The sequence below is a fragment of the Schistocerca cancellata genome, chromosome 9, assembly GCF_023864275.1.
Source record: "Schistocerca cancellata isolate TAMUIC-IGC-003103 chromosome 9, iqSchCanc2.1, whole genome shotgun sequence".
Classification (NCBI taxonomy): Eukaryota; Metazoa; Arthropoda; class Insecta; order Orthoptera; family Acrididae; genus Schistocerca; species Schistocerca cancellata.
Window position 1 is genome coordinate 37,979,048 of NC_064634.1, and position 13,163 is coordinate 37,992,210.

Consider the following 13,163-nt stretch of genomic DNA (forward strand, 5'->3'; position numbering starts at 1 on the left):
TATTACACTTTGACACTTTCTGAAGTGCACAGTTTTACATTCCTAAACATTTACAACAAATTTCCAATCTTTGAACCATTTGAAACCTTATCAAATACCATATCTGGAGTTTTCGATTTCCTGATGTCTAGTATCAAGATTATCCCATACAATATCAGTCCCCACTGAGTGGATGTTGTTAGAAATCCTGTTTGCAGGTCAACATAATCAAACATATTTCACAATGCAAAGTGGGTGAACCGTAGTTTTTGCCCCAATTATCCCATGTGCTGAGGCCACCTTTTGTCATCGACCTGAAGTGTAGTAACTTATACATAGAATCTCATCCAGAGTGTTTCCATTGATTTCTATTTATGGTACTTTATTTGCTTAGAATTGCATAGTGAAAGGTTAAACTATTAGGCAGGCACCAGTGGTGGGCCCATTCCATTTCTCTCTTTGTTTTATCTAGTGTGTATCTTTTGGGACTCTTTAATACAACACTTTTTATCCATCCTCAGCAATTATAGTGGTATATTTTGAGATAATCAAGAACCAATTCCATAAAATAAATTTAGTTTATTAACTAGTTTTGAGCACATAGTGTCCTCCTTCAGAAGTCTGTACAGGAAAATATACCACAAATAAGTAGAAGTCAGATAAGAATATTAAAATTAATGATGAAAAGTTTAAAAATTTTAAAATTTAAAGACAAAAATAATACATACTTATAGGAACTAATATGAACCATCCCTGTTGTCAGTGAATCTGAAACAGGAAGTTTGTTTGATTATATTTTAGTAAAAACTTCTCTGACTTTGAGTCATCTGATCAAGAATCATGAATCAAGAATCTTTATTCATCATAAATCATTTCACAATGTAATGGTTTTTGTCAATTTGATACAAGGTAAAGTATATACAATGCACAGTAGTGCAATGTGTAGCATTAAATATTAGTTCTACAATGTTTATGAAGTACATAATAACACAATTAAAAGTAACAGTTTTGAAAAGTTAATATAATAATCTGGTAAATCAAAGCATTCTTTGATATTATGAAAAGGGTGATCTGTTAATCAGTTGTACCACTTATGTTTAAAACTAATTATATCCACAATCTGAGCAAAGACTGGTAACTTATTGAAAATTCTGAGTGGGTTTACTTTGTGAGAATTTCCAGTCATTGCTAACGGACACAGGCAGACAGTGTTTGTTGGTAATGAGGATCACCCTGTGGCTAAACATGCCTTGGTGCACCGCTAGCACATCTTGGCACAGTGTTACACCGTCCGGGTTATCTGGATACTTCCCACTAACACCAACCTGTCAGAACTCCGGAGATGGGAACTTGCCCTTCAGCATATCCTCTCTTCTCGCTATCCGCCAGGCCTCAATCTCCGCTAATTTCTAATTTCAATCTGCCGCCGCTCATACCTCACCTGTCTTTCAACATCATCTTTGCCTCTGTACTTCCGTCCCGACTGACATCTCTGCCCAAACTCTTTGCCTTTACAAATGTCTGCTTGTGTCCGTGTATATGCGGATGGATATGTGTGTGTGTGCGAGTGTATACCTGTCCTTTTTTCCCTTTCCGCTCCTGGGATTAGAATGACTCCTTACCCTCTCCCTTAAAACACATATCCTTTTGTCTTTCCTTCTCCTTCCCTCTTTCCTGACGAGGCAACCGTTGGTTGCGAAAGCTAGAATTTTGTGTGTATGTTTGTGTTTGTTTGTGTGTCTATCGACCTGCCAGCGCTTTTGTTTGGTAAGTCTCATCATCTTTCTTTTTAAATATATTTTTCCCATGTGGAATGTTTCGCTCTATTATAACTATATATATATAATAGAGGGAAACATTCCACGTAGGAAAAATATATCTAAAAACAAAGATGATGTGACTTACCAAATGAAAGTGCTGGCAGGTCGACAGACACACAAACGAACACAAACATAAACACAAAATTCAAGCTTTCACAACAGACTGTTGCCTCATCAGGAAAGAGGGAAGGAGAGGGAAAGACGGAAGGATGTGGGTTTTAAGGGAGAGGGTAAGGAGTCATTCCAGTCCCGGAAAGACTTACCTTAGGGGGAAAAAAGGACGGGTATACACTCACACACACACACATATCCTCTATATATATATATATATATATATATATATATATATATATATATATATATATATATATATATATATATAAATTTAGTTGCCATAAATCCCAAGAGAATTGGATGAACTTCTTGAAAACACAGAAGCAATCAAGCAAAATCATTCGCAGTGAAAAACGACAGTATGACAAATGGCGACTGACAGAGATCGAATCGGACTTCATGAAGAACAATACAAGAAACTTCTACAGAACGTTCAGAGAAAATATGACTGGATATCAACCACCCAACTTGTGCTTCAGAAGACCGGATGGAACCCTAGAAACCAATACCAAAAACAATTGTGACATTCTGGCAAAGTATTTTGAAAAACTGCTCAACACGGACCCCCCCATGGAAGAAATGATGACAGAAACGAGCACATACAATCCAGATAGTGAACCTCCAACTCTAGAAGAAGTTAAAGAAATAATAAAGTCACTCAAGAATCGTAGAGCACCAGGAGAAGATGGCATCATCGCGGAAATCTGGAAGTTACAAGACCCAGAACTCACCAAAGACATCCACAGGATCTTGGAAGACATCTGGAAAACCATGAAAATTCCTGACGACTGGAAAACTGCCCTGATACACCCACTACACAAAAAAGGTGACAAGACTAACCCGAACAACTACAGAGGAATATCCCTACTACCGGTCACATACAAGATCCTCTCTAAAGCTTTACTGAACAGACTAGAATGCCAAACCGACCACTTGATTGGGGAATACCAAGCAGGCTTCCGTAAAGGGCGGTCTTGTGCGGAACAAATTTGGAACCTGAAAATGATTTTACAATACAAACAGAACCTGATCATTACCTTTGTTGACTTCAAAAAGGCGTACGACTCTATCGACCGGAAAACTCTCTTCAAAATTCTAGCAGAATACAAAGTAGACAACAAAACACGAGCTATCATAGAGCAAACTTTAACCAACACGACCTCCAAAGTAAAGTTCTGTGGGGAACTATCAGAGCCCTTCGAAATTCGCACAGGTGTCCGACAAGGCGATGGCCTCTCACCTCTCCTTTTCAATCTGGTGTTAGATAAGGTCATAAAAGAATGGGAAACATCACAACAGGGGATAACCTTAGGAAACCTACAGATTAAATGCCTGGCTTTTGCAGATGATTTGGCGATTGTCACGAAAGGTATAAAGGAAACAAAAGACGCTATTGAAAAACTGCACGAAATCGCTTCCAAAACTGGACTACAGATCTCTTACGAAAAGACACAGTTTATGAGCACAAAGAAACTCTCATCTCTGAACACAAAGTATGGCACGATTTACAAAACAGCAAACTTCAAATACCTCGGTGAAACACTACAAATGAGTGGACATAACAGAGACTCAAATGAAGAAAGAAAGACTAAACTAGACAAGGCATACAAAGTAGTGTGGAATCATTACAACAAGAAGTCTATCTCACAAAAAGCCAAATTACGCCATTACGACACGGTGGTGCTCCCCGAGGCACTATATGCAGCAGAGACCACACTAATCCGAGGGCATACACGTATCAGACAATTAGAAAAAGTAGAAAGGAAAATACTTAGGAAAATATTTGGCGCAACTAACAACAATGGAATATGGATCAAGAAACCTACAGAGGAACTGTACAAACATACGGAGACAATCACAGAAAAGATTAGAAAACGCAGACTACAATTCTATGGACACCTATACAGAATGCCATCACACAGGCTGACCAAACAGATCTTTGACTGGGTAACCACTAGAAACAACAAATGGGTGGCAGAGGTAGAAAACGACCTGAACCAGCTCAACATAACAGCAGACACAATAAACGACAGAATAAAGTTCAGAAACATCATTAAGAAAAGTAAACTACATGAGATACAATGCGACAAACGAACAGGCATAAAATGGACCGAAGAACGAAAGCAAGATCACAGCCAGAAGATGAAAGAAATATGGGCAACCAAAAAGGCAATCAAGATGAAGCCGAAGACACGAAGCCGACAAGAAGCATGGACAGAGGACCGTAAACAGAAACACAGCGAGCGAATGAGGGAAGTTTGGGCAGCAAGGAAGGCAGCAAAAGGAACTGGCCATGTAGTTTAGTCCAAATGCGCTCTTTAAGGGCAAAACACCAATAATAATAATAATATATATATATATATATATATATATATATATATATATATATATATATATATATATATATATAAAAAATAGAGGGAAACGTTCCACGTGGGAAAAATATATCTAAAAACAAAGATGATGAGACTTACCAAACAAAAGTAGGTCGATAGACACACAAACAAACACAAACATCCACACAAAATACAAGCTTTCGCAACAAACAATTGCTTCGTCAGGAAAGAGGGAAGGAGAGGGAAAGACGAAAGGATGTGGGTTTTAAGGGAAAGCTGATGACATGCATAGGTTGAAAGTTGTCACCAGGTGTGGGTAAAATTATGATAAAATAATAAAACATAACCATGAAAGGAGAAAATATAAAAATGCAGTAAATGAAGCAGGCAAAAAGGAATACAAACGTCTAAAAAATGAGATCGACAGGAAGTGCAAAATGGCTAAGCAGGGATTGCTAGAGGACAAATGTAAGGATGGAGAGGCTTATCTCACTAGGGGTAAGACAGATACTGCCTACAGGAAAATTAAAGAGACCTTTGGAGAAAAGAGAGCCACTTGTATGAATATCAAGAGCTCAAATGTAAACCCAGTTCTAAGCAAAGAAGGGAAAGCAGAAAGGTGGAAGGAGTATATAGAGGGTCTATACAAGGGCGGTGTTCTTGAGGAGAATATTATGGAAATGGAAGAGGATGTAGATGAAGATGAAATGGGAGATATGATATTGCGTGAAGAGTTTGACGGAGCACTGAAAGACCTGAGTCGCAACAAAGCTCCGGGAGTAGACAACATTCCATTAGAACTACTGACAGCCTTGGGAGAGCCAGTCCCGACAAAACTCTACCATTTGGTGAGCAAAATGTATGAGACAGCAAAATACGCTCAGACTTCAAGAAGAATATAATAATTCCAATGCCAAAGAAAACAGGTGTTGACAGATGTGAAAATTACCGAATTATCAGTTTAATAAGTCATGGCTGCAAACTACTAACACAAATTCTTTACGAATGAATGGAAAAACTAGTAGAAGCCGACCTCGGGGAAGATCATTTTTCTTCCATAGAAATATTGGAACACGTGAGGCTATACTGACCCTACGACTTATCTTAGAAGCTAGATTAAGGAAAGGCAAACCTACGTTCCTAGCATTTGTGGATTTAGAGAAAGCTTTTGACAATGTTGACTGAATACTGTCTTTCAAATTCTGAAGGTGGCAGGGGTAAAATACAGGGAGCAAAAAGCTATTTACAATATGTACAGAAACCTGATGGCAGTTATAAGAGCCGAGGGACATCAAAGGGAAGCAGTGGTTGGGAAGGGAGTGAGATAGGTTTGTAGCCTCTCCCCGATGTTGTTCAATGTGTATATTGAGCAAGCAGCAAAGGAAACAAAAGAAAAATTCGGAGTAGGTATTAAAATCCATGGAGAAGAAATAAAAACTTTAAGGTTCACCGATGACACTGTAATTCTGTCAGAGACAGCAGAGGACTTGGAAGAGCAGTTGAACAGAATGGAAAGTGTCTTGAAAGGAGGATATAAGATGAACATTAACAAAAGCAAAATGAGGATAATGGAATGTAGTCAAATTAAGTCAGGTGATGCTGAGGGAATTAGATTAGGAAATGAGACACTTAAAGTAGTAAAGGAGTTCTGCTATTTGGCGAGCAAAATAACTGATGATGGTTGAAGTAGAGAGGATATAAAATGTAGACAGATAATGGCAAGGAAAGCATTTCTGACGAAGAGAAATTTGTTAACATTGAGTATAGATTTAAGTGTCAGGAAGTCATTTCTGAAAGTATTTGTATGGAGTGTAGCCATGTATGGAAGTGAAATATGGATGATAAATAGTTTGGACAAGAAGAGAATAGAAGCTTTCGAAATGTGGTACTACAGAAGAATGCTGAAGATTAAATGGGTAGATAACATAACTAATGAGGAGGTATTGAATAGAATTGGGGAGAAGAGGAGTATGTGGCACAACTTGACAAGAAGAAGGGACCGGTTGGTAGGACATGTTCTGAGGCATCAAGGGATCAAAAATTTAGCATTGGAGCGCAGCATGGAGGGTAAAAATCGTAGGGGGAGACCAAGAGATGAATACACTAAGCAGATTCAGAAGGATGTAGGTTGCAGTAGGTACTGGGAGATGAAGAAGCTTGTACAGGATAGAGTAGCATGGAGAGCTGCATCAAATGAGTCTCAGGACTGAGGACCACAACAACAACAACAACCACAAACAACTATAGCTGTCACAAGGGATAAGCAAAACATAAGTGGACATAAGCAGTGTAATAAGTAATATAAGAACCTAATGATATATAAAATAAGATAATGTCAATGGCAAGTGGCACTACTGATGGGAAATTTGGGTGCTAATCTCCAACCAGCTGTAGTGAGGTGAGTAGCATGCTAATAGAAAACCTGTCAACAAAAATTAAGTGTGAATTGCATCATGGGGCTGGTGATTGTGACTGAAGTACTTTGAGAGACAATTCTCAATCTTAAGCCAAAAGTATTGGAAAGAGATTGTAGAGGAAAAGAAGTTTGGACAAAAATTAAGAAATTAAATTTCATTTATGCAGCTGATTGCAGATTTTTTATAAACATTGATTTCATTAGACAAAATCACAGTTCTTCAAGAACCCTCCAAAGTGTATGGTTAATCATTTATGGACTTCAAATATAGGAACTTTCCAAGTAGCAAACCTTTTGGGACACAATATTTAACTTGGCAAACCCAAGCATCATCTACAGGAGACACAGGGCTGTTGAATTCATATACAGGTAACGAACACAGATCACATATTATTTGATTTATTTAAAGACTTTTGCTCATCTGACATGAGCATCTATCAGGATTTTGGCAATTTATAGTACCGTACGCAAAGAGGAGAATGTTTTGCCACTTGGTTATTTCGCGAAACTTCATTATCTACGGTGGTATTTCACTACAGACTTTTTTGATGAAAGAACGTAGTTTTTAAGGATACCGATAGCGGTGAAATGAGAAATGCTGTGGGTTTTCGAATAACATAAGTGAAGACATTTAACATTTATTTCTGTACCGTCGATGTGCTTTTTCATAGGCTATTGTCCTTACTTTTCCTCATTTCCTTACTTAATAAATTTAACAAACCACTGCTCCAGAATTCTCTAGCAGTTGTGTTTGCGTGACATATTAGTGAGAGGAAATTGTGTAAATTCTGTTGTGTTTTGGCAAAAGAAGAAAGTTTCACAAGGCAACAAGAGATACGTGTAGGATTTACTCAAAATTCGGCACTCAGGACACGTCTCTGAAAGTTACAAATGGTTAAAACACCAATCGAAAATAAATTACTACTTTTGTTGCTTTTTCAGCGTAATTCTTTTCAGGTACTAACCAAAGCACAGCTGACAGATCGTTCTGAACAGTGTAAAGGGGCTCCACTTAACATTTATAAAAAAAGTGTGAGGTAGGCTTCAGTTGAGAATAGCATTTCCCCTACAGTGCCTGCCTGCAACCCCCACCATTACCAATCTCCCCATCCATGTCCTGCACATTGGGCATCTACCACTGTGCACACTGTACCAAGATGAGACAGGCCCCCACCAAGGGCACAGGCACAGAGGGGGCACAAAACTGACCAGTGAAGGAGAAAAACGTCTTCTGCCTGAGAGAAGAAGCCTTTCTGTCAGAATTCAACTTGGGATTCAAGCCTCCTCATAAAGATACTTGCAAGAAGTGTGATATAGTTGAAATAAGATCAAGTTCACTTATGGCAGAAGAAAAAACTCCTGAAATCTTAAACGCACTTCAGGATGAGCAAACAGAGAAAGAATATCATCAGCGGCAGGTTGATCTTGCACAAGAAACCATGAAAAGAGCCATAGAAAGGGCAAAGAATGGAGAATATACTGTGCTTTCTTTTGACCTCCAGAAGACTTTTTCTCTTCTAAATGTGCCAACTGGTATTGTATACTATAAACGACAGCTATCTTGTTTCAGCCTTGGTGTACATGACTTAGAAACATCCAAGGTACAACAAATATCTGGCATGAAGATATAGCAGGACAAGGACCCAACGAAATAGGTTCCTGTATTCTGAAGTATTTAAATGAGCATCACATGAAGCAAAGGTTTATACTGTGGTCTGACTCATGTGGTGGTCAAAATAGAAGTATAAAACTAGTAAGCCTATTGATGCATTTCATATAAGATCCTAACAACCATATCAAGGACATTGTTCAAAAATTTAAAATTCCAGGACATAGTTATTTGCCCAACGATACTGACTTTGGCCATATTGAGAACAAAATTAGGAAGCATCAACATACACTCCTGGAAATGGAAAAAAGAACACATTGACACCGGTGTGTCAGACCCACCATACTTGCTCCGGACACTGCGAGAGGGCTGTACAAGCAATGATCACACGCACGGCACAGCGGACACACCAGGAACCGCGGTGTTGGCCGTCGAATGGCGCTAGCTGCGCAGCATTTGTGCACCGCCGCCGTCAGTGTCAGCCAGTTTGCCGTGGCATACGGAGCTCCATCGCAGTCTTTAACACTGGTACCAAGCCGCGACAGCGTGGACGTGAACCGTATGTGCAGTTGACGGACTTTGAGCGAGGGCGTATAGTGGGCATGCGGGAGGCCGGGTGGACGTACCGCCGAATTGCTCAACACGCGGGGCGTGAGGTCTCCACAGTACATCGATGTTGTCGCCAGTGGTCGGCGGAAGGTGCACGTGCCCGTCGACCTGGGACCGGACCGCAGCGACGCACGGATGCACGCCAAGACCGTAGCATACTACGCAGTGCCGTAGGGGACCGCACCGCCACTTCCCAGCAAATTAGGGACACTGTTGCTCCTGGGGTATCGGCGAGGACCATTCGCAACCGTCTCCATGAAGCTGGGCTACGGTCCCGCACACCGTTAGGCCGTCTTCCGCTCACGCCCCAACATCGTGCAGCCCGCCTCCAGTGGTGTCGCGACAGGCGTGAATGGAGGGACGAATGGAGACGTGTCGTCTTCAGCGATGAGAGTCGCTTCTGCCTTGGTGCCAATGATGGTCGTATGCGTGTTTGGCACCGTGCAGGTGAGCGCTACAATCAGGACTGCATACGACTGAGGCACACAGGGCCAACACCCGGCATCACGGTGTGGGGAGCGATCTCCTACACTGGCCGTACACCACTGGTGATCGTCGAGGGGACACTGAATAGTGCACGGTACATCCAAACCATCATCGAACCCATCGTTCTACCATTCCTAGACCGGCAAGGGAACTTGCTGTTCCAACAGGACAATGCACGTCCGCATGTACCCCGTGCCACCCAACGTGCTCTAGAAGGTGTAAGTCAACTACCCTGGCCAGCAAGATCTCCGGATCTGTCCCCCATTGAGCATGTTTGGGACTGGATGAAGCGTCGTCTCACGCGGTCTGCACGTCCAGCACGAACGCTGGTCCAACTGAGGCGCCAGGTGGAAATGGCATGGCAAGCCATTCCACAGGACTACATCCAGCATCTCTACGATCGTCTCCATGGGAGAATAGCAGCCTGCATTGCTGCGAAAGGTGGATATACACTGTACTAGTGCCGACATTGTGCATGCTCTGTTGCCTGTGTCTATGTGCCTGTGGTTCTGTCAGTGTGATCATGTGATGTATCTGACCCCAGGAATGTGTCAATAAAGTTTCCCCTTCCTGGGACAATGAATTCACGGTGTTCTTATTTCAATTTCCAGGAGTGTATTTACCACCCTAGTGAGATTCAAAATATAATAAAAACTTGCAGAATTAAAAAATAATATTTTGAAGTAGTAGAGATGGAAACAAAAGACTTTTGTTCTTGGGAAAACATGACATTGGCATTAACCATCAGAAAAAAGGTTGAAGGTCACCCTGTGTCATGGATGAATTTGAGATATATTCATGTATATAAAGAAAATCCGAATATTATGGAATTCAAATATACTCACAACGAGGAAATGGAGTTTCACCAGGTCAGCTTTACAAAAAGGATTAGAGGCTGAGTAACTGTGCTTCATAACATAGTTCTAAAATTGAAACACCCTCCAGGAAAACCATTGACTGCTGCAAAGCTAAAAGACCTTAAATCTACACTTTGTCTAATTCTTCCAATATACCATCAATTTTATAATAGTTTACCAAGCAACAGCCAAAAAGCAGGGGACTCTAGTGAAGATGACTGTGTGGATGAAGTGTAAGACCATGTTTAAGGAATACTTCAAAATAATAGTCAACGCATGTAAATAAATTACTATTGCTTTGAAAAATTTAAAAATCAACATATTTTAAAGATGTTATGATTACTTAAACTTGTAAAAGGCTAGTATTAAGACAGTTATGTAGAGGAACAAATAACTTTAAAAATATGTACCAAATTCTGTTTATGAACTAAAATAACAAAAATATTTGTAATTAATTTTTTGTGATTCATGTTCGAAAAAGCAATAAATATTGAGAAAAATGTATAATGAATGTAATTTACTCCAGTTTGAATCCCACAGTAAATTATCTGATTTACAGTAGTTTTGGAAACTTAAAACTCAATTATGTCATATTTTGAATTTTGGAGTTGGTTCACTCCGGTGTAAGACCGTCTATATGTTTTCAACATTTAATTATAGCCCTATTTGTTTTATTTCCTATTAATGATACATGTTGTTGTTGTTGTGGTCTGCAGTCTGGTCTCCCTCTACGATTTTTATCCTACACACTGCCCTCCAATACTAAATTGGTGATCCCTTGATGCCTCAGAACATGTCCCACCAACTGATCCCACTTCTACTCAAGTTGTGCCACAAACTCCTCTTCTCCCCAGTTCTATTCAATACCTCCTCATTAGTTATGTGATCTACCCATCTAATCTTCAGCATTCTTCTGTAGCACCACATTTAGAAAGCTTGTATTCTATTCTTGTCAGAACTATTTATCGTCCATGTTTCACTTCCATACAGGGCTACATTCCATACAAATACTCTCAAGAACGACTTCCTGACACTTAAATCTATACTCGATGTTAACAAACGCTTTCCTTGCCATTGCCAGTCTACATTTTATATCCTCTCTACTTCTACCATCATAAGTTATTTTGCTCCCCAAATAGCAAAACTTCTTTACTACTTTAAGTGTCTCATTCCCTAATCTAATTCCCTCAGCATCACCCGAGTTAAATGGACTACATTCCATTATCCTTGTTTTGATTTTGTTGATGTTCATCTTATACCCTTTTTTCAAGACACTGCTCTTCCAAGTCCTTTGCTGCCTCTGGCAGAAGTACAATGTCATCGGCGAACCTTAAGGTTTTTATTTCTTCTCCATGTATTTTAATACCTACTCTGAATTTTTCTTTTATTTCCTTTATTGCTTGCTCAATATACAGACTGAATAACATTGGGGTGAGGCTACAACCCTGTCTCATTCCCTTCCCAACCACTGCTTCCCTTTGATGTCCCTCGACTCTTATAACTGCCATCTGGTTTCTGTAAAAATTGTAAAAAGCCTTTCACTCCCTGTATTTTACCCCTGCCACCTTCAGAATTTGAAGGAGAGTATTCCAGTCAACACTGTCAAAAGCATTCTCAAAGTCTACAAAAGCTAGCAACGTAGGTTTGCCTTTTCTTAATCTAGCTTCTAAGATTAGTTGTAGGGTCAGTATTGCCTCACATGTTCCAATATTTCTACAGAATCCAAACTGATCTTCCCCGAGATTGGCTTCTACTGGTTTTTCCATTCGTGTGTAGAGAATTTGCATTAGTATTTTGCAGCTGTGACTTATTAAACTGGTAGTTCGGTAATTTTCACATCTGTGAACCCCTGCTGCCTTTGGGATTGTAATTATTATATTCTTCTTGAAGTCTGAGGATATTTTGCCTGTCTCATACATTTTGCTCACCAGATGGTAGAGTTTTGTCAGGACTGGCTCTCCCAAGGCCATCAGTAGTTCTAATGGAATGTTGTCTACTTCCGGGGCCTTGTTTCGACTTAGGTGTTTCAGTACTCTATCAGACTTTTCATGCAGTATCATATCTCCCATTTCATCTTCATCTACATCCTCTTCCATTTCCATAATATTATCCTCAAGTAAATCGCCCTTGTATAGACCCTCTATATACTCCTTCCACCTTTCTGCTTTCCCTTCTTTGCTTAGAACTGGATTTCCATCTGAGAGCTGATATTCATACAAGTGGTTCTCTTTTCTCCAAAGGTCTCTTTAATTTTCCTGTAGGCAGTATCCATCTTACCCCTAGTGAGATAAGCCGCTACATCCCTACATTTGTCCTCTAGCCATGCCTACTTAGGCATTTTGCACTTCCTCTCGATCTAATTTTTGAGATGTTTGTATTCCTTTTCACCTGCTTCATTTACTGCATTTTTATATTTTCTCCTTTCATCAATTAAATTCAATATTTCTTCTGTCACCCAAGGATTTCTACTAGCCCTCGTCTCCCTGGTCTTTTTCCCAACATGATCCTCTGCTGCCTTCACTACTTCATCCCTTAAAGCTACTCATTCTTATTCTACTGTATTTCTTTCCCACATTCTAATCAATTGTTCCCTTATGCTCTCCCTGAAACTCTGTACAACCTCTGGTTTAATCAGTTTCTCCAGGTCCCATCTCCTTAAATTCCCAACTTTTTGCAGTTTCTTCAGTTTTATTCTACAGTTCATAACCAATAGATTGTGGTCAGAGTCCACATCTGCCCCTGGAAATGTCTTACAATTTGAAACCTGTTTCCCAAATCTCTGTCTTACCATTGCATAATCTATCTGAAACCTGTCAGTATCTCCAGGGTTCTTCCATGTATACAACCTTCTTTCATGATTCGTAAACCAAGTGTTAGCTATGATTAAGTTATGCTCTGCGCAAAATTCTACCAGGCAGCGTCCTCTTTCATTTCTTA